Source organism: Heterodontus francisci, chromosome 16 (assembly GCF_036365525.1).
Source record: "Heterodontus francisci isolate sHetFra1 chromosome 16, sHetFra1.hap1, whole genome shotgun sequence".
NCBI classification, from domain to species: Eukaryota; Metazoa; Chordata; class Chondrichthyes; order Heterodontiformes; family Heterodontidae; genus Heterodontus; species Heterodontus francisci.
This window is the reverse complement of record NC_090386.1, coordinates 13,109,988-13,137,075: the sequence shown is the minus strand read 5'-3', so window position 1 is coordinate 13,137,075 and position 27,088 is coordinate 13,109,988.

Here is a 27,088-nt window from a genome sequence, read left to right as displayed (position 1 = left end):
CCCTGGAAACTGGGCAGTCAGTTACCCTGTCAACAGGGCACTCAGTTACCCCGGAAACAGGGCAGTCAGTTACCCTGGAAACTGGGCAGTCAGTTACCCTGGAAACAGGGCAGTCAGTTATCCCGGAAACAGGGTGATCTGTTACCCTGGAAACTCGCAGTCAGTTACCCTGGAAACAGGGCAGTCAGTTATCCCGGAAACAGGGCAGTCAGTTATCCCGGAAACAGGGTGATCAGTTACCCCGGAAACAGGGCAGTCAGTTATCCCGGAAACAGGGTGATCAGTTCCCCTGGAAACTGGACAGTCAGTTACCCTGGAAACAGGGCGGTCAGTTACCCCGGAAATAGGGCGGTCAGTTGTCCTGGAAACAGGGTAGTCAGTGACCCAGGAAACAGGGCAGTCAGTTACCCCGGAAATAGGGTGATCAGTTCCCCTGGAAAAAGGGCAGTCAGTTAGCCTGCAAACAGGGCAGTCAGTTATCCCGGAAACAGGGCAGTCAGTTATCCCGGAAACAGGGTGATCAGTGACCCTGGAAACAGGGCAGTCAGATACCCCGGAAACAGGGCAGTCAGTTACCCTGGAAACAGGGCAGTCAGTTATCCCGGAAACAGGGCAGTCAGTTATCCCGGAAACAGTGTGATCAGTCACCCTGGAAACTGGGCAGTCAGTTACCCTGTCAACAGGGCACTCAGTTACCCCGGAAACAGGGCAGTCAGTTACCCTGGAAACTGGGCAGTCAGTTACCCTGGAAACAGGGCAGTCAGTTATCCCGGAAACAGGGTGATCAGTTACCCTGGAAACAGGGCAGTCAGTTATCCCGGAAACAGGGCAGTCAGTTATCCCGGAAAAAGGGTGATCAGTTACCCTGGAAACTGGGCAGTCAGTTACCCTGGAAACAGGGCAGTCAGTTACCCGGAAGCAGGGCAGTCAGTTACCCTGGAAACAGGGCAGTCAGTTACCCCGGAAACTGGTTTGTCAGTTACCCCGGAAACAGGGTGATCAGTTACCCCGGAAACAGGGCAGTCAGTTCCCCTTGAAACAGGGCAGTCAGTTACCCTGGAAACAGGGAAGTCAGTTAACCTGGAAACAGGGCAGTCAGTTATCCTGGAAACAGGGCGGTCAGTTATCCTGGAACCAGGGCGGTCAGTTACCCCGGAAATAGGGAGGTCAGTTATCCCGGAAACAGGGCAGTCAGTTATCCCGGAAACAGGGTGATCAGTTACCCTGGAAACATGGCAGTCAGTTACCCCAGAAACAGGGCAGTCAGTTACCCTGGAAACAGGGCAGTCAGTTATCCCGGAAACAGGGCAGTCAGTTATCCCGGAAAAAGGGTGATCAGTTACCCCGGAAACAGGGCAGTCTGTTATCCCGGAAACAGGGTGATCAGTTACCCTGGAAACAGGGGAGTCAGTTATCCCGGAAACAGGGCAGTCAGTTATCCCGGAAAAAGGGTGATCAGTTACCCTGGAAACAGGGCAGTCAGTTAGCATGGAAACAGGGCAGTCAGTTACCCCGGAAACAGGGCAGTCAGTTACCCTGGAAACAGGGCAGTCAGTTATCCAAGAAACAGGGCAGTCAGTTATCCCGGAGACAGGGTGATCAGTTACCCTGGAAACAGGGCAGTCAGTTACCCCGGAAACAGGGCAGTCAGATACCCTGGAAACAGGGCAGTCAGTTATCCCGGACACAGGGCAGTCAGTTCTCCCGGAAACAGGGTGATCTGTAACCCTGGAAACTGGGCAGTCAGTCACCCTGGAAACTGGGCAGTCAGTTACCCTGGAAACAGGGCAGTCAGTTATCCCGGAAACAGGGTGATCAGTTATCCTCGAAACAGGGCGGTCAGTTACCCTGGAAACAGTGCAGTCAGTTATCCTGGAAACAGGGTGTTCAGTTACCCTGGAAACTGGCCAGTCAGTTACCCTGGAAACAGGGCGTTCAGTTACCCTGGAAACAGGGCAGTCAGTTATCCTGGAAACAGGGTGATCAGTTACCCTGGAAACTGGACAGTCAGTTACCCAGGAAACAGGGCAGTCAGTTACCCTGGAAACAGGGCAGTCAGTTATCCCGGAAACAGGGCAGTCAGTTATCCCGGAAAAAGGGTGATCGGTTCCCCTGGAAACTGGGCAGTCAGTTACCCTGGAAACATGGCAGTCAGTTACCCGGAGGCAGGGCAGTCAGTTACCCTGGAAACAGGGCAGTCAGTTACCCCGGAAACTGGTTAGTCAGTTACCCCGGAAACAGGGTGATCAGTTACCCCGGAAACAGGGCAGTCAGTTCCCCTTGAAACTGGGCAGTCAGTTACCCTGGATACAGGGAAGTCAGTTAACCTGGAAACAGGGCAGTCAGTTATCCTGGAAACAGGGCGGTCAGTTATCCTGGAAACAGGGCGGTCAGTTATCCCGGAAATAGGGAGGTCAGTTATCCCGGAAACAGGGCAGTCAGTTATCCCGGAAACAGGTTGATCAGTTACCCTGGAAACAGGGCAGTCAGTTACCCCAGAAACAGGGCAGTCAGTTACCCTGGAAACAGGGCAGTCAGTTATCCCGGAAACAGGGCATTCAGTTATCCCGGAAACATGGTGATCAGTTACCCCGGAAAAAGGACAGTCAGTTATCCCGGAAACAGGGTGATCAGTTACCCTGGAAACAGGGCGGTCAGTTACCCTGGAAACAGTGCAGTCAGTTATCCTGGAAACAGGGTGTTCAGTTACCCTGGAAACAGGGCAGTCAGTTATCCTGGAAACAGGGTGATCAGTTATCCTGGAAACCGGACAGTCAGCTACCCTGGAAACAGGGCAGTCAGTTATCCTGGAAACAGGGCAGTCAGTTATCCTGGAAACAGGGCGGTCAGTTACCCCGGAAACAGGGAGATCACTTACCCCGGAAAAAGGGCGTTCATTTACCCTGGAAACAGGGCAGTCAGTTACCCTGGAAACAGGGCTGTCAGTTAACCTGGAAACAGGGCAGTCAGTTATCCTGGACACAGGGTGATCAGTTACCCTGGAAACTGGACAGTCAGTTACCCTGGAAACAGGGCGGTCAGTTACCCTGGAAATAGGGCGGTCAGTTATCCTGGAAACAGGGTGGTCAGTGACCCTGGAAACAGGGTGGTCAGTTACCCCGGAAACAGTGTGATCAGTTATCCTGGAAACAGGGCGGTCTGTTACCCCGAAAACAGGGCAGTCAGTTACCCCGGAAATAGGATGATCAGTTACCCTGGAAAAAGGGCAGTCAGTTAGCCTGGAAACAGGGCAGTCAGTTACCCTGGAAACAGGGCAGTCAGTTATGCCGGAAACAGGGCAGTCAGTTATCCCGGAAACATGGTGATCAGTTACCCTGGAAACAGGGCAGTCAGTTACCCCGGAAACAGGGCAGTCAGTTACCCTGGAAACAGGGCAGTCAGTTATCCCGGAAACAGTGTGATCAGTTACCCTGGAAACTGGGCAGTCAGTTACCCAGGAAACAGGGCGGTCAGTTGCCCCGGAAATAGGGCAGTCAGTTATCCTGGAAACAGGGTGATCAGTTACCCTGGAAACTGGACAGTCAGTTACCCTGGAAACAGGGCAGTCAGTTACCCTGGAAACAGGGCAGTCAGTTATCCCGGAAACAGGGCAGTCAGTTATCCAAGAAACAGGGCAGTCAGTTATCCCGGAGACAGGGTGATCAGTTACCCAGGAAACAGGGCAGTCAGTTACGGCGGAAACAGGGCAGTCAGATACCCTGGAAACAGGGCAGTCAGTTATCCCGGAAACAGGGCAGTCAGTTCTCCCGGAAACAGGGTGATCTGTTTCCCTGGAAACTCGCAGTCAGTTACCCTGGGAACTGGGCAGTCAGTTACCCAGGATACAGGGCAGTCAGTTATCCCGGAAACAAAGTGATCAGTTATCCTGGAAACAGGGCTGTCAGTTACCCTGGAAACAGTGCAGTCAGTTATCCTGGAAACAGGGTGTTCAGTTACCCTGGAAACAGGGCAGTCAGTTATCCTGGAAACAGGGTGATCAGTTATCCTGGAAACTGGACAGTCAGTTACCCTGGAAACAGGGCAGTCAGTTATCCTGGAAACAGGGCTGTCAGTTATCCTGGAAACAGGGCGGTCAGTTACCCCGGAAACAGGGAGATCACTTACCCCGGAAAAAGGGCGGTCATTTACCCTGGAAACAGGGCAGTCAGTTACCCTGGAAACAGGGCAGTCAGTTAACCTGGAAACAGGGCAGTCAGTTATCCTGGACACAGGGTGATCAGTTACCCTGGAAACTGGGCGGTCAGTTACCCTGGAAATAGGGCGGTCAGTTATCCTGGAAACAGGGTGGTCAGTGACCCTGGAAACAGGGTGGTCAGTTACCCCGGAAACAGTGTGATCAGTTATCCTGGAAACAGGGCGGTCTGTTACCCCGAAAACAGGGCAGTCAGTTTCCCCGGAAATGGGATGATCAGTTACCCTGGAAAAAGGGCAGTCAGTTACCCTGGAAACAGGGCAGTCAGTTATGCCGGAAACAGGGCAGTCAGTTATCCCGGAAACAGGGTGATCAGTTACCCTGGAAACATGGCAGTCAGTTACCCCGGAAACAGGGCAGTCAGTTACCCTGGAAACAGGGCAGTCAGTTATCCCGGAAACAGTGTGATCAGTTACCCTGGAAACTGGGCAGTCAGTTACCCTGGAAACAGGGCGGTCAGTTGCCCCGGAAATAGGGCAGTCAGTTATCCTGGAAACAGGGTGATCAGTTACCCTGGAAACTGGACAGTCAGTTACCCTGGAAACAGGGCAGTCAGTTACCCTGGAAACAGGGCAGTCAGTTATCCCGGAAACAGGGCAGTCAGTTATCCCGGAAAAAGGGTGATCAGTTACCCTGGAAACTGGGCAGTCAGTTACCCTGGAAGCAGGGTAGTCAGTTATTCGAAGGCAGGGCAGTCAGTTACCCCGGAAACAGGGCACTCAGTGACCCCAGAAACAGGGTGATCAGTTACCCTGGAAACTGGGCAGTCAGTTACCCGGGAAACAGGTCAGTCAGTTACCCCGGAAGCAGGGCAGTCAGTTACCCAGGAAACAGGGCAGTCAGTCACCCTGGAAACAGGGGAGTCAGTTACCCCGGAAACAGGGTGATCTGTTACCCCGGAAACAGGGCAGTCAGTTCCCCTGGAAACAGGGCAGTCAGTTAACCTGGAAACAGGGCAGTCAGTTAACCTGGAAATAGGTAGGTCAGTTATCATGGAAACAGGGCGGTCAGTAACCCCGGAAACAGGGAGATCAGTTACCCCGGAAACAGGGCAGTCGGTTACCCTGGAAACAGGGGAGTCAGTTATCCTGGAAACAGGGTGGTCAGTGACCCTGGAAACAGGGTGGTCAGTTACCCCGGAAACAGGGTGATCAGTTATCCTGGAAACAGGGCGGTCAGTTACCCCGGAAACAGGGCAGTCAGTTACCCCGGAAACAGGGTGATCAGTTATCCTGGAAACAGGGCAGTCAGTTAGCCTGGAAACAGGGCAGTCAGTTACCCCGGAAACAGGGCAGTCAGTTACCCTGGAAACAGGGCAGTCAGTTATCTTGGAAACAGGGCAGTCAGTTATCCCGGAAACAGGGTTATCTGTTACCCTGGAAACAGGTTATTCAGTTACTCGGGAAACTGGGCAGTCAGTTACCCTGGAAACAGGGCAGTCAGTTATCCCGGAAACAGTGTGATCAGTTACCCTGGAAACTGGGCAGTCAGTTACCCTGGAAACAGGGCGGTCAGTTGCCCCGGAAATAGGGCAGTCAGTTATCCTGGAAACAGGGTGATCAGTTACCCTGGAAACTGGACAGTCAGTTACCCTGGAAACAGGGCAGTCAGTTATCCCGGAAACAGGGCAGTCAGTTATCCCGGAAAAAGGGTGATCAGTTACCCTGGAAACTGGGCAGTCAGTTACCCTGGAAGCAGGGTAGTCAGTTAATCGAAGGCAGGGCGGTCAGTTACCCCGGAAACAGGGCACTCAGTGACCCCAGAAACAGGGTGATCAGTTACCCTGGAAACTGGGCAGTCAGTTACCCGGGAAACAGGTCAGTCAGTTACCCCGGAAGCAGGGCAGTCAGTTACCCAGGAAACAGGGCAGTCAGTCACCCTGGAAACAGGGGAGTCAGTTACCCCGGAAACAGGGTGATCTGTTACCCCGGAAACAGGGCAGTCAGTTCCCCTGGAAACAGGGCAGTCAGTTAACCTGGAAACAGGGCAGTCAGTTAACCTGGAAATAGGTAGGTCAGTTATCATGGAAACAGGGCGGTCAGTAACCCCGGAAACAGGGAGATCAGTTACCCCGGAAACAGGGCAGTCGGTTACCCTGGAAACAGGGGAGTCAGTTATCCTGGAAACAGGGTGGTCAGTGACCCTGGAAACAGGGTGGTCAGTTACCCCGGAAACAGGGTGATCAGTTATCCTGGAAACAGGGCGGTCAGTTACCCCGGAAACAGGGCAGTCAGTTACCCCGGAAACAGGGTGATCAGTTATCCTGGAAACAGGGCAGTCAGTTAGCCTGGAAACAGGGCAGTCAGTTACCCCGGAAACAGGGCAGTCAGTTACCCTGGAAACAGGGCAGTCAGTTATCTTGGAAACAGGGCAGTCAGTTATCCCGGAAACAGGGTGATCTGTTACCCTGGAAACAGGTTATTCAGTTACTCGGGAAACTGGGCAGTCAGTTACCCTGGAAACAGGGCAGTCAGTTATCCCGGAAACAGGGCAGTCAGTTACCCTGGAAACAGGGTGATAATTTACCCTGGAAACTGGGCAGTCAGTTACCCTGGAAACAGGGCAGTCAATTATCCTGGAAACAGGGTGATCAGTTACACTGGAAGGTGGGCAGTCAGTTACCCCGGAAACAGGGCAGTTAGTTACCCTGGAAACTGGGCAGTCAGTTCCCCCGGAAACAGAGCAGTCAGTTACCCCGGAAACATGGTGATCCGTTGCACTGGAAACAGGGAGATCAGTTACCCTGGAAACATGGCAGTCAGTTACCCCGGAAACAGGGCAGTCAGTTACCCGGAAACCGGGAGATCAGTTACCCCGGAAACAGGGAGATCAGTTACCCTGGAAACAGGGCTTTCAGTTATCCTGGAAACAGGGTGGTCAGTGACCCTGGAAACAGGGCGGTCAGTTACCCCGGAAACAGGGCAGTCAGTTACCCCGGAAACAGGGTGATCAGTTATCCTGGAAACAGGGCAGTCAGTTAGCTTGGAAACAGGGCAGTCAGTTACCCCGGAAACAGGCTACGTCAGTTACCCTGGAAACAGGGCGGTCAGTTATCCCGGAAACAGGGCAGTTAGTTACCCTGGAAACTGGACAGTCAGTTACCCTGGAAACTGGGCAGTCAGTTCCCCCGGAAACAGGGCGGTCAGTTGCCCTGGAAACAGAGCAGTCAGTTACCCCGGAAACATGGTGATCCGTTGCACTGGAAACAGGGAGATCAGTTACCCTGGAAACATGGCAGTCAGTTACCCCGGAAACAGGGCAGTCAGTTACCCGGAAACAGGGAGATCAGTTACCCCGGAAACAGGGAGATCAGTTACCCTGGAAACAGGGCTTTCAGTTATCCTGGAAACAGGGTGGTCAGTGACCCTGGAAACAGGGCGGTCAGTTACCCCGGAAACAGGGCAGTCAGTTACCCCGGAAACAGGGTGATCAGTTATCCTGGAAACAGGGCAGTCAGTTAGCTTGGAAACAGGGCAGTCAGTTACCCCGGAAACAGGCTACGTCAGTTACCCTGGAAACAGGGCGGTCAGTTATCCCGGAAACAGGGCAGTTAGTTACCCTGGAAACTGGACAGTCAGTTACCCTGGAAACTGGGCAGTCAGTTCCCCCGGAAACAGGGCGGTCAGTTGCCCTGGAAACAGAGCAGTCAGTTACCCCGGAAACATGGTGATCCGTTGCACTGGAAACAGGGAGATCAGTTACCCTGGAAACATGGCAGTCAGTTACCCCGGAAACAGGGCAGTCAGTTACCCGGAAACAGGGAGATCAGTTACCCCGGAAACAGGGAGATCAGTTACCCTGGAAACAGGGCTTTCAGTTATCCTGGAAACAGGGTGGTCAGTGACCCTGGAAACAGGGCGGTCAGTTACCCCGGAAACAGGGCAGTCAGTTACCCCGGAAACAGGGTGATCAGTTATCCTGGAAACAGGGCAGTCAGTTAGCTTGGAAACAGGGCAGTCAGTTACCCCGGAAACAGGCTAAGTCAGTTACCCTGGAAACAGGGCGGTCAGTTATCCCGGAAACAGGGCAGTCAGTTATCCCGGAAACAGGGTGATCAGTTACCCTGGAAACTGGGCAGTCAGTTACCCTGGAAACAGGGCAGTCATTTACCCGGAAGCAGGGCAGTCAGTTACCCTGGAAACAGGGCAGTCAGTTACCCCGGAAACTGGTTTGTCAGTTACCCCGGAAACAGGGTGATCAGTTACCCCGGAAACAGGGCAGTCAGTTCCCCTTGAAACAGGACAGTCAGTTACCCTGGAAACAGGGAAGTCAGTTAACCTGGAAACAGGGCAGTCAGTTATCCTGGAAACAGGGCGGTCAGTTATCCTGGAAACAGGGTGGTCAGTTACCCCGGAAAAGGGGAGGTCAGTTATCCCGGAAACAGGGCAGTCAGTTATCCCGGAAACAGGGTGATCAGTTACCCTGGAAACATGGCAGTCAGTTACCCCAGAAACAGGGCAGTCAGTTACCCTGGAAACAGGGCAGTCAGTTATCCCGGAAACAGGGCAGTCAGTTATCCCGGAAACAGGGTGATCAGTTACCCCGGAAACAGGGCAGTCAGTTATCCCGGAAACAGGGTGATCAGTTACCCTGGAAACAGGGGAGTCAGTTATCCCGGAAACAGGGCAGTCAGTTATCCCGGAAAAAGGGTGATCAGTTACCCTGGAAACAGGGCAGTCAGTTAGCATGGAAACAGGGCAGTCAGTTACCCCGGAAACAGGGCAGTGAGTTACCCTGGAAACAGGGCAGTCAGTTATCCAAGAAACAGGGCGGTCAGTTATCCCGGAGACAGGGTGATCAGTTACCCTGGAAACAGGGCAGTCAGTTACCCTGGAAACAGGGCAGTCAGATATCCCGGACACAGGGCAGTCAGTTCTCCCGGAAACAGGGTGATCTGTAACCCTGGAAACTGGGCAGTCATTTACCCTGGAAACTGGGCAGTCAGTTACCCTGGAAACAGGGCAGTCAGTTATCCCGGAAACAGGGTGATCAGTTATCCTCGAAACAGGGCGGTCAGTTACCCTGGAAACAGTGCAGTAAGTTATCCTGGAAACAGGGTGTTCAGTTACCCTGGAAACTGGGCAGTCAGTTACCCTGGAAACAGGGCGTTCAGTTATCCTGGAAACAGGGTGATCAGTTACCCTGGAAACTGGACAGTCAGTTACCCTGGAAACAGGGCAGTCAGTTACCCTGGAAACAGGGCAGTCAGTTATCCCGGAAACAGGGCAGTCAGTTATCCCGGAAAAAGGGTGATCGGTTACCCTGGAAACTGGGCAGTAAGTTACCCTGGAAACAGGGCAGTCAGTTACCCGGAGGCAGGGCAGTCAGTTACCCTGGAAACAGGGCAGTCAGTTACCCCGGAAACTGGTTAGTCAGTTACCCCGGAAACAGGGTGATCAGTTACCCCGGAAACAGGGCAGTCAGTTCCCCTTGAAACAGGGCAGTCAGTTACCCTGGAAACAGGGAAGTCAGTTAACCTGGAAAGAGGGCAGTCAGTTATCCTGGAAACAGGGCGGTCAGTTATCCTGGAAACAGGGCGGTCAGTTACCCCGGAAATAGGGAGGTCAGTTATCCCGGAAACAGGGCAGTCAGTTATCCCGGAAACAGGGCATTCAGTTATCCCGGAAACATGGTGATCAGTTACCCCGGAAACAGGGCAGTCAGTTATCCCGGAAACAGGGTGATCAGTTACCCTGGAAGCAGGGGAGTCAGTTATCCCGGAAACAGGGCAGTCAGTTATCCCGGAAAAAAGGTGATCAGTTACCCTGGAAACAGGGCAGTCAGTTAGCATGGAAACAGGGAAGTCAGTTACCCCGGAAACAGTTCAGTCAGTTACCCTGAAAACAGGGCAGTCAGTTATCCAAGAAACAGGGCAGTCAGTTATCCCGGAGACAGGGTGATCAGTTACCCGGGAAACAGGGCAGTCAGTTACCCCCGAAACAGGGCAGTCAGATACCCTGGAAACAGGGCAGTCAGTTATCCCGGAAACAGGGCAGTCAGTTACCCTGGAAACAGGGGAGTCAGTTATCCTGGAAACAGGGTGGTCAGTGACCCTGGAAACAGGGTGGTCAGTTACCCCGGAAACAGGGTGATCAGTTATCCTGGAAACAGGGCGGTCAGTTACCCCGGAAACAGGGCAGTCAGTTACCCCGGAAACAGGGTGATCAGTTATCCTGGAAACAGGGCAGTCAGTTTGCCTGGAAACAGGGCAGTCAGTTACCCCGGAAACAGGGCAGTCAGTTACCCTGGAAACAGGGCAGTCAGTTATCTTGGAAACAGGGCAGTCAGTTATCCCGGAAACAGGGTGATCTGTTACCCTGGAAACAGGTTATTCAGTTACTCGGGAAACTGGGCAGTCAGTTACCCTGGAAACAGGGCAGTCAGTTATCCCGGAAACAGGGTTATCAGTTACCCTGGAAACAGGGAAGTCAGTTACCCCGGAAACTGGGCAGTCAGTTACCCCGGAAACAGGGTGATCAGTTTCCCCGGAAACAGGGCAGTCAGTTATCCCGGAAACAGGGCAGTCAGTTACCCTGGAAACAGGGTGATAATTTACCCTGGAAACTGGGCAGTCAGTTACCCTGGAAACAGGGCAGTCAATTATCCTGGAAACAGGGTGATCAGTTACACTGGAAGGTGGGCTGTCAGTTACCCTGGAAACAGGGCAGTCAGTTACCCTGGAAACTGGGCAGTCAGTTACCCCGGAAACAGGGCAGTTAGTTACACTGGAAACTGGACAGTCAGTTACCCTGGAAACTGGGCAGTCAGTTCCCCCGGAAACAGGGCGGTCAGTTGCCCTGGAAACAGAGCAGTCAGTTACCCCGGAAACATGGTGATCCGTTGCACTGGAAACAGGGAGATCAGTTACCCTGGAAACATGGCAGTCAGTTACCCCGGAAACAGGGCAGTCAGTTACCCGGAAACAGGGAGATCAGTTACCCCGGAAACAGGGAGATCAGTTACCCTGGAAACAGGGCTTTCAGTTATCCTGGAAACAGGGTGGTCAGTGACCCTGGAAACAGGGCGGTCAGTTACCCCGGAAACAGGGCAGTCAGTTACCCCGGAAACAGGGTGATCAGTTATCCTGGAAACAGGGCAGTCAGTTAGCTTGGAAACAGGGCAGTCAGTTACCCCGGAAACAGGCTAAGTCAGTTACACTGGAAACAGGGCGGTCAGTTATCCCGGAAACAGGGCAGTCAGTTATCCCGGAAACAGGGTGATCAGTTACCCTGGAAACTGGGCAGTCAGTTATCCTGGAAACAGGGCAGTCATTTACCCGGAAGCAGGGCAGTCAGTTACCCTGGAAACAGGGCAGTCAGTTACCCCGGAAACTGGTTTGTCAGTTACCCCGGAAACAGGGTGATCAGTTACCCCGCAAACAGGGCAGTCAGTTCCCCTTGAAACAGGGCAGTCAGTTACCCTGGAAACAGGGAAGTCAGTTAACCTGGAAACAGGGCAGTCAGTTATCCTGGAAACAGGGCGGTCAGTTATCCTGGAAACAGGGCGGTCAGTTACCCCGGAAAAGGGGAGGTCAGTTATCCCGGAAACAGGGCAGTCAGTTATCCCGGAAACAGGGTGATCAGTTACCCTGGAAACATGGCAGTCAGTTACCCCAGAAACAGGGCAGTCAGTTACCCTGGAAACAGGGCAGTCAGTTATCCCGGAAACAGGGCAGTCAGTTATCCCGGAAACAGGGTGATCAGTTACCCCGGAAACAGGGCAGTCAGTTATCCCGGAAACAGGGTGATCAGTTACCCTGGAAACAGGGGAGTCAGTTATCCCGGAAACAGGGCAGTCAGTTATCCCGGAAAAAGGGTGATCAGTTACCCTGGAAACAGGGCAGTCAGGTAGCATGGAAACAGGGCAGTCAGTTACCCCGGAAACAGGGCAGTCAGTTACCCTGGAAACAGGGCAGTCAGTTACCCGGAGGCAGGGCAGTCAGTTACCCTGGAAACAGGGCAGTCAGTTACCCCGGAAACTGGTTAGTCAGTTACCCCGGAAACAGGGTGATCAGTTACCCCGGAAACAGGGCAGTCAGTTCCCCTTGAAACAGGGCAGTCAGTTACCCTGGAAACAGGGAAGTCAGTTAACCTGGAAACAGGGCAGTCAGTTATCCTGGAAACAGGGCGGTCAGTTATCCTGGAAACAGGGCGGTCAGTTACCCCGGAAATAGGGAGGTCAGTTATCCCGGAAACAGGGCAGTCAGTTATCCCGGAAACAGGGTGATCAGTTACCCCGGAAACAGGGCAGTCAGTTACCCTGGAAACAGGGCAGTCAGTTATCCAAGAAACAGGGCGGTCAGTTATCCCGGAGACAGGGTGATCAGTTACCCTGGAAACAGGGCAGTCAGTTACCCTGGAAACAGGGCAGTCAGTTATCCCGGACACAGGGCAGTCAGTTCTCCCGGAAACAGGGTGATCTGTAACCCTGGAAACTGGGCAGTCAGTTACCCTGGAAACTGGGCAGTCAGTTACCCTGGAAACAGGGCAGTCAGTTATCCCGGAAACAGGGTGATCAGTTATCCTCGAAACAGGGCGGTCAGTTACCCTGGAAACAGTGCAGTCAGTTATCCTGGAAACAGGGTATTCAGTTACCCTGGAAACTGGGCAGTCAGTTACCCTGGAAACAGGGCGTTCAGTTACCCTGGAAACAGGGCAGTCAGTTATCCTGGAAACAGGTGATCAGTTACCCTGGAAACTGGACAGTCAGTTACCCTGGAAACAGGGCAGTCAGTTACCCTGGAAACAGGGCAGTCAGTTATCCCGGAAACAGGGCAGTCAGTTATCCCGGAAAAAGGGTGATCGGTTACCCTGGAAACTGGGCAGTCAGTTACCCTGGAAACAGGGCAGTCAGTTACCCGGAGGCAGGGCAGTCAGTTACCCTGGAAACAGAGCAGTCAGTTACCCCGGAAACAGGTTAGTCAGTTACCCCGGAAACAGGGTGATCAGTTACCCCGGAAACAGGGCAGTCAGTTCCCCTTGAAACAGGGCAGTCAGTTACCCTGGAAACAGTGAAGTCAGTTAACCTGGAAACAGGGCAGTCAGTTATCCTGGAAACAGGGCGGTCAGTTATCCTGGAAACAGGGCGGTCAGTTACCCCGGAAATAGGGAGGTCAGTTATCCCGGAAACAGGGCAGTCAGTTATCCCGGAAACAGGGTGATCAGTTACCCTGGAAACAGGGCAGTCAGTTAGCCCAGAAACAGGGCAGTCAGTTACCCTGGAAACAGGGCAGTCAGTTATCCCGGAAACAGGGCATTCAGTTATCCCGGAAACATGGTGATCAGTTACCCCGGAAACAGGGCAGTCAGTTATCCCGGAAACAGGGTGATCAGTTACCCTGGAAACAGGGGAGTCAGTTATCCCAGAAACAGGGCAGTCAGTTATCCCGGAAAAAACGTGATCAGTTACCCTGGAAACAGGGCAGTCAGTTAGCATGGAAACAGGGAAGTCAGTTACCCCGGAAACAGGGCAGTCAGTTACCCTGGAAACAGGGCAGTCAGTTATCCAAGAAACAGGGCAGTCAGTTATCCCGGAGACAGGGTGATCAGTTACCCGGGAAACAGGGCAGTCAGTTACCCCGGAAACAGGGCAGTCAGATACCCTGGAAACAGGGCAGTCAGTTATCCCGGAAACAGGGCAGTCAGTTACCCCGGAAATAGGGAGGTCAGTTATCCCGGAAACAGGGCAGTCAGTTATCCAGGAAACAGGGTGATCAGTTACCCTGGAAACAGGGCAGTTAGTTACCCCAGAAACAGGGCAGTCAGTTACCCTGGAAACAGGGCAGTCAGTTATCCCGGAAACAGGGCAGTCAGTTATCCCGGAAACAGGGTGATCAGTTACCCCGGAAACAGGGCAGTCAGTTATCCCGGAAACAGGGTGATCAGTTACCCTGGAAACTGGACAGTCAGTTACCCTGGAAACAGGGCGGTCAGTTACCCCGGAAATAGGGCGGTCAGTTGTCCTGGAAACAGGGTGGTCAGTGACCCAGGAAACAGGGTGGTCAGTTACCCCGGAAACAGTGTGATCAGTTATCCTGGAAACAGGGCGGTCTGTTACCCCGAAAACAGGGCAGTCAGTTACCCCGGAAATAGGGTGATCAGTTCCCCTGGAAAAAGGGCAGTCAGTTAGCCTGGAAACAGGGCAGTCAGTTACCCCGGAAACAGGGCAGTCAGTTACCCTGGAAACAGGGCAGTCAGTTATCCCGGAAACAGGGCAGTCAGTTATCCCGGAAACAGGGTGATCAGAGATCCTGGAAACAGGGCAGTCAGTTACCCCGGAAACAGGGCAGTCAGTTACCCTGGAAACAGGGCAGTCAGTTATCCCGGAAACAGGGCAGTCAGTTATCCCGGAAACAGTGTGATCAGTCACCCTGGAAACTGGCTGTCAGTTACCCTGTCAACAGGGCACTCAGTTACCCCGGAAACAGGGCAGTCAGTTACCCTGGAAACTGGGCAGTCAGTTACCCTGGAAACAGGGCAGTCAGTTATCCCGGAAACAGGGTGATCAGTTACCCTGGAAACAGGGCAGTCAGTTACCCTGGAAACAGGGCAGTCAGTTATCCCGGACACAGGGCAGTCATTTCTCCCGGAAACAGGGTGATCTGTAACCCTGGAAACTGGGCAGTCAGTTACCCTGGAAACTGGGCAGTCAGTTACCCTGGAAACAGGGCAGTCAGTTATCCCGGAAACAGGGTGATCAGTTATCCTCGAAACAGGGCGGTCAGTTACCCTGGAAACAGGGCAGTCAGTTATCCTGGAAACAGGGTGATCAGTTACCCTGGAAACTGGACAGTCAGTTACCCCGGAAACAGGGTGATCAGTTACCCCGGAAACAGGGCAGTCAGTTAACCTGGAAACAGGGCAGTCAGCTATCCCGGAAACAGGGTGATCAGTTATCCTCGAAACAGGGCGGTCAGTTACCCTGGAAACAGTGCAGTCAGTTATCCTGGAAACAGGGTGTTCAGTTACCCTGGAAACTGGGCAGTCAGTTACCCTGGAAACAGGGCGTTCAGTTACCCTGGAAACAGGGCAGTCAGTTATCCTGGAAACAGGGTGATCAGTTACCCTGGAAACTGGACAGTCAGTTACCCTGGAAACAGGGCAGTCAGTTATCCCGGAAACAGGGCAGTCAGTTATCCCGGAAAAAGGGTGATCGGTTCCCCTGGAAACTGGGCAGTCAGTTACCCTGGAAACAGGGCTGTCAGTTACCCGGAGGCAGGGCAGTCAGTTACCCTGGAAACAGGGCAGTCAGTTACCCCGGAAACTGGTTAGTCAGTTACCCCGGAAACAGGGTGATCAGTTACCCCGGAAACAGGGCAGTCAGTTCCCCTTGAAACAGGGCAGTCAGTTACCCTGGAAACAGGGAAGTCAGTTAACCTGGAAACAGGGCAGTCAGTTATCCTGGAAACAGGGCGGTCAGTTATCCTGGAAACAGGGCGGTCAGTTACCCCGGAAATAGGGAGGTCAGTTATCCCGGAAACAGGGCAGTCAGTTATCCCGGAAACAGGGTGATCAGTTACCCCGGAAACAGGGCAGTCAGTTACCCTGGAAACAGGGCAGTCAGTTATCCAAGAAACAGGGCAGTCAGTTATCCCGGAGACAGGGTGATCAGTTACCCTGGAAACAGGGCAGTCAGTTACCCTGGAAACAGGGCAGTCAGTTATCCCGGACACAGGGCAGTCAGTTCTCCCGGAAACAGGGTGATCTGTAACCCTGGAAACTGGGCAGTCAGTTACCCTGGAAACTGGGCAGTCAGTTACCCTGGAAACAGGGCAGTCAGTTATCCCGGAAACAGGGTGATCAGTTATCCTCGAAACAGGGCGGTCAGTTACCCTGGAAACAGTGCAGTCAGTTATCCTGGAAACAGGGTGTTCTTTTACCCTGCAAACTGGGCAGTCAGTTACCCTGGAAACAGGGCGTTCAGTTACCCTGGAAACAGGGCAGTCAGTTATTCTGGAAACAGGGTGATCAGTTACCCTGGAAACTGGACAGTCAGTTACCCTGGAAACAGGGCAGTCAGTTATCCCGGAAACAGGGCAGTCAGTTATCCCGGAAAAAGGGTGATCGGTTACCCTGGAAACTGGGCAGTCAGTTACCCTGGAAACAGGGCAGTCAGTTACCCGGAGGCAGGGCAGTCAGTTACCCTGGAAACAGGGCAGTCAGTTACCCCGGAAACTGGTTAGTCAGTTACCCCGGAAACAGGGTGATCAGTTACCCCGGAAACAGGGCAGTCAGTTCCCCTTGAAACAGGGCAGTCAGTTACCCTGGAAACAGGGAAGTCAGTTAACCTGGAAACAGGGCAGTCAGTTATCCTGGAAACAGGGCGGTCTGTTATCCTGGAAACAGGGCGGTCAGTTACCCCGGAAATAGGGACGTCAGTTATCCCGGAAACAGGGCAGTCAGTTATCCCGGAAACAGGGTGATCAGTTACCCCGGAAACAGGGCAGTCAGTTACCCTGGAAACAGGGCAGTCAGTTATCCAAGAAACAGGGCGGTCAGTTATCCCGGAGACAGGGTGATCAGTTACCCTGGAAACAGGGCAGTCAGTTACCCTGGAAACAGGGCAGTCAGTTATCCCGGACACAGGGCAGTCAGTTCTCCCGGAAACAGGGTGATCTGTAACCCTGGAAACTGGGCAGTCAGTTACCCTGGAAACTGGGCAGTCAGTTACCCTGGAAACAGGGCTGTCAGTTATCCCGGAAACAGGGTGATCAGTTATCCTCGGAACAGGGCGGTCAGTTACCCTGGAAACAGTGCAGTCAGTTATCCTGGAAACAGGGTGTTCAGTTACCCTGGAAACTGGGCAGTCAGTTACCCTGGAAACAGGGCGTTCAGTTACCCTGGAAACAGGGCAGTCAGTTATTCTGGAAACAGGGTGATCAGTTACCCTGGAAACTGGACAGTCAGTTACCCTGGAAACAGGGCAGTCAGTTATCCCGGAAACAGGGCAGTCAGTTATCCCGGAAAAAGGGTGATCGGTTACCCTGGAAACTGGGCAGTCAGTTACCCTGGAAACAGGGCAGTCAGTTACCCGGAGGCAGGGCAGTCAGTTACCCTGGAAACAGGGCAGTCAGTTACCCCGGAAACTGGTTAGTCAGTTACCCCGGAAACAGGGTGATCAGTTACCCCGGAAACAGGGCAGTCAGTTCCCCTTGAAACAGGGCAGTCAGTTACCCTGGAAACAGGGAAGTCAGTTAACCTGGAAACAGGGCAGTCAGTTATCCTGGAAACAGGGCGGTCTGTTATCCTGGAAACAGGGCGGTCAGTTACCCCGGAAATAGGGACGTCAGTTATCCCGGAAACAGGGCAGTCAGTTATCCCGGAAACAGGGTGATCAGTTACCCCGGAAACAGGGCAGTCAGTTACCCTGGAAACAGGGCAGTCAGTTACCCTGGAAACAGGGCAGTCAGTTATCCCGGACACAGGGCAGTCAGTTCTCCCGGAAACAGGGTGATCTGTAACCCTGGAAACTGGGCAGTCAGTTACCCTGGAAACTGGGCAGTCAGTTACCCTGGAAACAGGGCTGTCAGTTATCCCGGAAACAGGGTGATCAGTTATCCTCGAAACAGGGCGGTCAGTTACCCTGGAAACAGTGCAGTCAGTTATCCTGGAAACAGGGTGTTCAGTTACCCTGGAAACTGGGCAGTCAGTTACCCTGGAAACAGGGCGTTCAGTTACCCTGGAAACAGGGCAGTCAGTTATTCTGGAAACAGGGTGATCAGTTACCCTGGAAACTGGACAGTCAGTTACCCTGGAAACAGGGCAGTCAGTTATCCCGGAAACAGGGCAGTCAGTTATCCCGGAAAAAGGGTGATCGGTTACCCTGGAAACTGGGCAGTCAGTTACCCTGGAAACAGGGCAGTCAGTTACCCGGAGGCAGGGCAGTCAGTTACCCTGGAAACAGGGCAGTCAGTTACCCCGGAAACTGGTTAGTCAGTTACCCCGGAAACAGGGTGATCAGTTACCCCGGAAACAGGGCAGTCAGTTCCCCTTGAAACAGGGCAGTCAGTTACCCTGGAAACAGGGAAGTCAGTTAACCTGGAAACAGGGCAGTCAGTTATCCTGGAAACAGGGCAGTCCGTTATCCTGGAAACAGGGTGATCAGTTACCCTGGAAACTGGACAGTCAGTTACCCTGGAAACAGGGCAGTCAGTTACCCTGGAAACAGGGCAGTCAGTTATCCTGGAAACAGGGCAGTCAGTTATCCCGGAAAAAGGGTGATCGATACCCTGGAAACAGGGCAGTCAGTTACCCGGAGGCAGGGCAGTCAGTTACCCTGGAAACAGGGCAGTCAGTTACCCCGGAAACTGGTTAGTCAGTTACCCCGGAAACAGGGTGATCAGTTACCCCGGAAACAGGGCAGTCAGTTCCCCTTGAAACAGGGCAGTCAGTTACCCTGGAAACAGGGAAGTCAGTTAACCTGGAAACAGGGCAGTCAGTTATCCTGGAAACAGGGCGGTCAGTTATCCTGGAAACAGGGCGGTCAGTTACCCCGGAAATAGGGAGGTCAGTTATCCCGGAAACAGGGCAGTCAGTTATCCCGGAAACAGGGTGATCAGTTACCCCGGAAACAGGGCAGTCAGTTACCCTGGAAACAGGGCAGTCAGTTATCCAAGAAACAGGGCGGTCAGTTATCCCGGAGACAGGGTGATCAGTTACCCTGGAAACAGGGCAGTCAGTTACCCTGGAAACAGGGCAGTCAGTTATCCCGGACACAGGGCAGTCAGTTCTCCCGGAAACAGGGTGATCTGTAACCCTGGAAACTGGGCAGTCAGTTACCCTGGAAACTGGGCAGTCAGTTACCCTGGAAACAGGGCAGTCAGTTATCCCGGAAACAGGGTGATCAGTTATCCTCGAAACAGGGCGGTCAGTTACCCTGGAAACAGTGCAGTCAGTTATCCTGGAAACAGGGTGTTCAGTTACCCTGCAAACTGGGCAGTCAGTTACCCTGGAAACAGGGCGTTCAGTTACCCTGGAAACAGGGCAGTCTATTATTCTGGAAACAGGGTGATCAGTTACCCTGGAAACTGGACAGTCAGTTACCCTGGAAACAGGGCAGTCATTTATCCCGGAAACAGGGCAGTCAGTTATCCCGGAAAAAGGGTGATCGGTTACCCTGGAAACTGGGCAGTCAGTTACCCTGGAAACAGGGCAGTCAGTTACCCGGAGGCAGGGCAGTCAGTTACCCTGGAAACAGGGCAGTCAGTTACCCCGGAAACTGGTTAGTCAGTTACCCCGGAAACAGGGTGATCAGTTACCCCGGAAACAGGGCAGTCAGTTCCCCTTGAAACAGGGCAGTCAGTTACCCTGGAAACAGGGAAGTCAGTTAACCTGGAAACAGGGCAGTCAGTTATCCTGGAAACAGGGCGGTCAGTTATCCTGGAAACAGGGCGGTCAGTTAACCCGGAAATAGGGACGTCAGTTATCCCGGAAACAGGGCAGTCAGTTATCCCGGAAACAGGGTGATCAGTTACCCCGGAAACAGGGCAGTCAGTTACCCTGGAAACAGGGCAGTCAGTTATCCAAGAAACAGGGCGGTCAGTTATCCCGGAGACAGGGTGATCAGTTACCCTGGAAACAGGGCAGTCAGTTACCCTGGAAACAGGGCAGTCAGTTATCCCGGACACAGGGCAGTCAGTTCTCCCGGAAACAGGGTGATCTGTAACCCTGGAAACAGGGCAGTCAGTTACCCTGGAAACTGGGCAGTCAGTTACCCTGGAAACAGGGCAGTCAGTTATCCCGGAAACAGGGTGATCAGTTATCCTCGAAACAGGGCGGTCAGTTACCCTGGAAACAGTGCAGTCAGTTATCCTGGAAACAGGGTGTTCAGTTACCCTGGAAACTGGGCAGTCAGTTACCCTGGAAACAGGGCGTTCAGTTACCCTGGAAACAGGGCAGTCTATTATCCTGGAAACAGGGTGATCAGTTACCCTGGAAACTGGACAGTCAGTTACCCTGGAAACAGGGCAGTCAGTTACCCTGGAAACAGGGCAGTCAGTTATCCCGGAAACAGGGCAGTCAGTTATCCCGGAAAAAGGGTGATCGGTTACCCTGGAAACTGGGCAGTCAGTTACCCTGGAAACAGGGCAGTCAGTTACCCGGAGGCAGGGCAGTCAGTTACCCTGGAAACAGGGCAGTCAGTTACCCCGGAAACTGGTTAGTCAGTTACCCCGGAAACAGGGTGATCAGTTACCCCGGAAACAGGGCAGTCAGTTCCCCTTGAAACAGGGCAGTCAGTTACCCTGGAAACAGGGAAGTCAGTTAACCTGGAAACAGGGCAGTCAGTTATCCTGGAAACAGGGCGGTCAGTTATCCTGGAAACAGGGCGGTCAGTTACCCCGGAAATAGGGAGGTCAGTTATCCCGGAAACAGGGCAGTCAGTTATCCCGGAAACAGGGTGATCAGTTACCCTGGAAACAGGGCAGTCAGTTAGCCCAGAAACAGGGCAGTCAGTTACCCTTGAAACAGGGTGATCAGTTACCCCGGAAACAGGGCAGTCAGTTACCCTGGAAACAGGGCAGTCAGTTATCCAAGAAACAGGGCGGTCAGTTATCCCGGAGACAGGGTGATCAGTTACCCTGGAAACAGGGCAGTCAGTTACCCTGGAAACAGGGCAGTCAGTTATCCCGGACACAGGGCAGTCAGTTCTCCCGGAAACAGGGTGATCTGTAACCCTGGAAACTGGGCAGTCAGTTACCCTGGAAACTGGGCAGTCAGTTACCCTGGAAACAGGGCAGTCAGTTATCCCGGAAACAGGGTGATCAGTTATCCTCGAAACAGGGCGGTCAGTTACCCTGGAAACAGTGCAGTCAGTTATCCTGGAAACAGGGTGTTCAGTTACCCTGGAAACTGGGCAGTCAGTTACCCTGGAAACAGGGCGTTCAGTTACCCTGGAAACAGGGCAGTCAGTTATCCTGGAAACAGGGTGATCAGTTACCCTGGAAACTGGACAGTCAGTTACCCTGGAAACAGGGCAGTCAGTTACCCTGGAAACAGGCAGTCAGTTATCCCGGAAACAGGGCAGTCAGTTATCCCGGAAAAAGGGTGATCGGTTACCCTGGAAACTGGGCAGTCAGTTACCCTGGAAACAGGGCAGTCAGTTACCCGGAGGCAGGGCAGTCAGTTACCCTGGAAACAGGGCAGTCAGTTACCCCGGAAACTGGTTAGTCAGTTACCCCGGAAACAGGGTGATCAGTTACCCCGGAAACAGGGCAGTCAGTTCCCCTTGAAACAGGGCAGTCAGTTACCCTGGAAACAGGGAAGTCAGTTAACCTGGAAACAGGGCAGTCAGTTATCCTGGAAACAGGGCGGTCAGTTATCCTGGAAACAGGGCGGTCAGTTACCCCGGAAATAGGGAGGTCAGTTATCCCGGAAACAGGGCAGTGAGCTATCCCGGAAACAGGGTGATCAGTTACCCTGGAAACAGGGCAGTCAGTTAGCCCAGAAACAGGGCAGTCAGTTACCCTTGAAACAGGGCAGTCATTTATCCCGGAAACAGGGCATTCAGTTATCCCGGAAACATGGTGATCAGTTACCCCGGAAACAGGGCAGTCAGTTATCCCGGAAACAGGGTGATCAGTTACCCTGGAAACAGGGGAGTCAGTTATCCCGGAAACAGGGCAGTCAGTTATCCCGGAAAAAAGGTGATCAGTTACCCTGGAAACAGGGCAGTCAGTTAGCATGGAAACAGGGAAGTCAGTTACCCCGGAAACAGGGCAGTCAGTTACCCTGGAAACAGGGCAGTCAGTTATCCAAGAAACAGGGCAGTCAGTTATCCCGGAGACAGGGTGATCAGTTACCCGGGAAACAGGGCAGTCAGTTACCCCGGAAACAGGGCAGTCAGATACCCTGGAAACAGGGCAGTCAGTTATCCCGGAAACAGGGCAGTCAGTTCTCCCGGAAACAGGGTGATCTGTTTCCCTGGAAACTCGCAGTCAGTTATCCCGGAAACAGGGCAGTCAGTTATCCCGGAAAAAGGGTGATCAGTTACCCTGGAAACAGGGCAGTCAGTTAGCATGGAAACAGGGCAGTCAGTTACCCCGGAAACAGGGCAGTCAGTTACCCTGGAAACAGGGCAGTCAGTTATCCAAGAAACAGGGCGGTCAGTTATCCCGGAGACAGGGTGATCAGTTACCCTGGAAACAGGGCAGTCAGTTATCCCGGACACAGGGCAGTCAGTTCTCCCGGAAACAGGGTGATCTGTAACCCTGGAAACTGGGCAGTCAGTTACCCTGGAAACTGGGCAGTCAGTTACCCTGGAAACAGGGCAGTCAGTTATCCCGGAAACAGGGTGATCAGTTATCCTCGAAACAGGGCGGTCAGTTACCCTGGAAACAGTGCAGTCAGTTATCCTGGAAACAGGGTGTTCAGTTACCCTGGAAACTGGGCAGTCAGTTACCCTGGAAACAGGGCGTTCAGTTACCCTGGAAACAGGGCAGTCAGTTATCCTGGAAACAGGGTGATCAGTTACACTGGAAACTGGACAGTCAGTTACCCTGGAAACAGGGCAGTCAGTTACCCCGGAAACTGGTTAGTCAGTTACCCCGGAAACAGGGTGATCAGTTACCCCGGAAACAGGGCAGTCAGTTCCCCTTGAAACAGGGCAGTCAGTTACCCTGGAAACAGGGAAGTCAGTTAACCTGGAAACAGGGCTGTCAGTTATCCTGGAAACAGGGCGGTCAGTTATCCTGGAAACAGGGCGGTCAGTTACCCCGGAAATAGGGAGGTCAGTTATCCCGGAAACAGGGCAGTCAGTTATCCCGGAAAAAGGGTGATCGGTTACCCTGGAAACTGGGCAGTCAGTTACCCTGGAAACAGGGCAGTCAGTTATCCTGGAAACAGGGTGATCAGTTACCCTGGAAACTGGACAGTCAGTTACCCTGGAAACAGGGCAGTCAGTTACCCTGGAAACAGGGCAGTCAGTTATCCCGGAAACAGGGCAGTCAATTATCCCTTAAAAAGGGTGATCGGTTACCCTGGAAAATGGGCAGTCAGTTACCCTGGAAACAGGGCAGTCAGTTACCCGGAGGCAGGGCAGTCAGTTACCCTGGAAACAGGGCAGTCAGTTACCCCGGAAACTGGTTAGTCAGTTACCCCGGAAACAGGGTGATCAGTTACCCCGGAAACAGGGCAGTCAGTTCCCCTTGAAACAGGGCAGTCAGTTAGCCCAGAAACAGGGCAGTCAGTTACCCTGGAAACAGGGCAGTCAGTTATCCCGGAAACAGGGCATTCAGTTATCCCGGAAACATGGTGATCAGTTACCCCGGAAACAGGGCAGTCAGTTATCCCGGAAACAGGGTGATCAGTTACCCTGGAAACAGGGGAGTCAGTTATCCCGGAAACAGGGCAGTCAGTTATCCCGGAAAAAAGGTGATCAGTTACCCTGGAAACAGGGCAGTCAGTTAGCATGGAAACAGGGAAGTCAGTTACCCCGGAAACAGGGCAGTCAGTTACCCTGGAAACAGGGCAGTCAGTTATCCAAGAAACAGGGCAGTCAGTTAACCCGGAGACAGGGTGATCAGTTAACCTTGAAATAGGGAGGTCAGTTATCCCGGAAACAGGGCAGTCAGTTATCCCGGAAAAAGGGTGATCAGTTACCCTGGAAACAGGGCAGTCAGTTAGCATGGAAACAGGGCAGTCAGTTACCCCGGAAACAGGGCAGTCAGTTACCCTGGAAACAGGGCAGTCAGTTATCCAAGAAACAGGGCGGTCTGTTATCCCGGAGACAGGGTGATCAGTTACCCTGGAAACAGGGCAGTCAGTTACCCTGGAAACAGGGCAGTCAGTTATCCCGGACACAGGGCAGTCAGTTCTCCCGGAAACAGGGTGATCTGTAACCCTGGAAACTGGGCAGTCAGTTACCCTGGAAACTGGGCAGTCAGTTATTCCGGAAACAGGGTGATCAGTTATCCTCGAAACAGGGCGGTCAGTTACCCTGGAAACAGTGCAGTCAGTTATCCTGGAAACAGGGTGTTCAGTTACCCTGGAAACTGGGCAGTCAGTTACCCTGGAAACAGGGCGTTCAGTTACCCTGGAAACAGGGCAGTCAGTTATCCTGGAAACAGGGTGATCAGTTACCCTGGAAACTGGACAGTCAGTTACCCTGGAAACAGGGCAGTCAGTTACCCCGGAAACTGGTTAGTCAGTTACCCCGGAAACAGGGTGATCAGTTACCCCGGAAACAGGGCAGTCAGTTCCCCTTGAAACAGGGCAGTCAGTTACCCTGGAAACAGGGAAGTCAGTTAACCTGGAAACAGGGCTGTCAGTTATCCTGGAAACAGGGCGGTCAGTTATCCTGGAAACAGGGCGGTCAGTTACCCCGGAAATAGGGAGGTCAGTTATCCCGGAAACAGGGCAGTCAGTTATCCCGGAAACAGGGTGATCAGTTACCCTGGAAACAGGGCAGTCAGTTAGCCCAGAAACAGGGCAGTCAGTTACCCTGGAAACAGGGCAGTCAGTTATCCCGGAAACAGGGCATTCAGTTATCCCGGAAACATGGTGATCAGTTACCCCGGAAACAGGGCAGTCAGTTATCCCGGAAACAGGGTGATCAGTTACCCTGGAAACAGGGGAGTCAGTTATCCCGGAAACAGGGCAGTCAGTTATCCCGGAAAAAAGGTGATCAGTTACCCTGGAAACAGGGCAGTCAGTTAGCATGGAAACAGGGAAGTCAGTTACCCCGGAAACAGGGCAGTCAGTTACCCTGGAAACAGGGCAGTCAGTTATCCAAGAAACAGGGCGGTCAGTTACCCCGGAAATAGGGAGGTCAGTTATCCCGGAAACAGGGCAATCAGTTATCCCGGAAACAGGGTGATCAGTTACCCTGGAAACAGGGCAGTCAGTTACCCCAGAAACAGGGCAGTCAGTTACCCTGGAAACAGGGCAGTCAGTTATCCCGGAAACAGGGCAGTCAGTTATCCCGGAAACAGGGTGATCAGTTACCCCGGAAACAGGGCAGTCAGTTATCCCGGAAACAGGGTGATCAGTTACCGTGGAAACTGGACAGTCAGTTACCCTGGAAACAGGGCGGTCAGTTACCCCGGAAATAGGGCGGTCAGTTGTCCTGGAAACAGGGTGGTCAGTGACCCAGGAAATATGGTGGTCAGTTACCCCGGAAACAGTGTGATCAGTTATCCTGGAAACAGGGCGGTCTGTTACCCCGAAAACAGGGCAGTCAGTTACCCCGGAAATAGGGTGATCAGTTCCCCTGGAAAAAGGGAAGTCAGTTAGCCTGGAAACAGGGCAGTCAGTTATCCCGGAAACAGGGCAGTCAGTTATCCCGGAAAAAGGGTGATCAGTGACCCTGGAAACAGGGCAGTCAGTTACCCCGGAAACAGGGCAGTCAGTTACCCTGGAAACAGGGCAGTCAGTTATCCCGGAAACAGGGCAGTCAGTTATCCCGGAAACAGTGTGATCAGTCACCCTGGAAACTGGGCAGTCAGTTACCCTGTCAACAGGGCACTCAGTTACCCCGGAAACAGGGCAGTCAGTTACCCTGGAAACTGGGCTGTCAGTTACCCTGGAAACAGGGCAGTCAGTTATCCCGGAAACAGGGCAGTCAGTTATCCTGGAAACAGGGTGATCAGTTACCCTGGAAACTGGACAGTCAGTTACCCTGGAAACAGGGCAGTCAGTTAACCTGGAAACAGGGCAGTCAGTTATCCCGGAAACAGGGCAGTCAGTTATCCCGGAAAAAGGGTGATCGGTTACCCTGGAAACTGGGCAGTCAGTTACCCTGGAAACAGGGCAGTCAGTTACCCGGAGGCAGGGCAGTCAGTTACCCTGGAAAAAGGGTGATCGGTTACCCTGGAAACTGGGCAGTCAGTTACCCTGGAAACAGGGCAGTCAGTTACCCGGAGGCAGGGCAGTCAGTTACCCTGGAAACAGGGCAGTCAGTTACCCCGGAAACTGGTTAGTCAGTTACCTCGGAAACAGGGTGATCAGTTACCCCAGAAACAGGGCAGTCAGTTCCCCTTGAAACAGGGCAGTCAGTTACCCTGGAAACAGGGAAGTCAGTTAACCTGGAAACAGGGCAGTCAGTTATCCTGGAAACAGGGCGGTCAGTTATCCTGGAAACAGGGCGGTCAGTTACCCCGGAAATAGGGAGGTCAGTTATCCCGGAAACAGGGCAGTCAGTTATCCCGGAAACAGGGTGATCAGTTACCCCGGAAACAGGGCAGTCAGTTACCCTGGAAACAGGGCAGTCAGTTATCCAAGAAACAGGGCGGTCAGTTATCCCGGAGACAGGGTGATCAGTTACCCTGGAAACAGGGCAGTCAGTTACCCTGGAAACAGGGCAGTCAGTTATCCCGGACACAGGGCAGTCAGTTCTCCCGGAAACAGGGTGATCTGTAACCCTGGAAACTGGGCAGTCAGTCACCCTGGAAACTGGGCAGTCAGTTACCCTGGAAACAGGGCAGTCAGTTATCCCGGAAACAGGGTGATCAGTTATCCTCGAAACAGGGCGGTCAGTTACCCTGGAAACAGTGCAGTCAGTTATCCTGGAAACAGGGTGTTCAGTTACCCTGGAAACTGGGCAGTCAGTTCCCCTGGAAACAGGGCGGTCAGTTACCCTGGAAACAGTGCAGTCAGTTATCCTGGAAACAGGGTGATCAGTTACCCCGGAAACTGGACAGTCAGTTACCCTGGAAACAGGGCAGTCAGTTACCCTGGAAACAGGGCAGTCAGTTATCCCGGAAACAGGGCAGTCAGTTATCCCGGAAAAAGGGTGATCGGTTACCCTGGAAACTGGACAGTCAGTTACCCTGGAAACAGGGCAGTCAGTTACCCGGAGGCAGGGCAGTCAGTTACCCTGGAAACAGGGCAGTCAGTTACCCCGGAAACTGGTTAGTCAGTTACCCCGGAAACAGGGTGATCA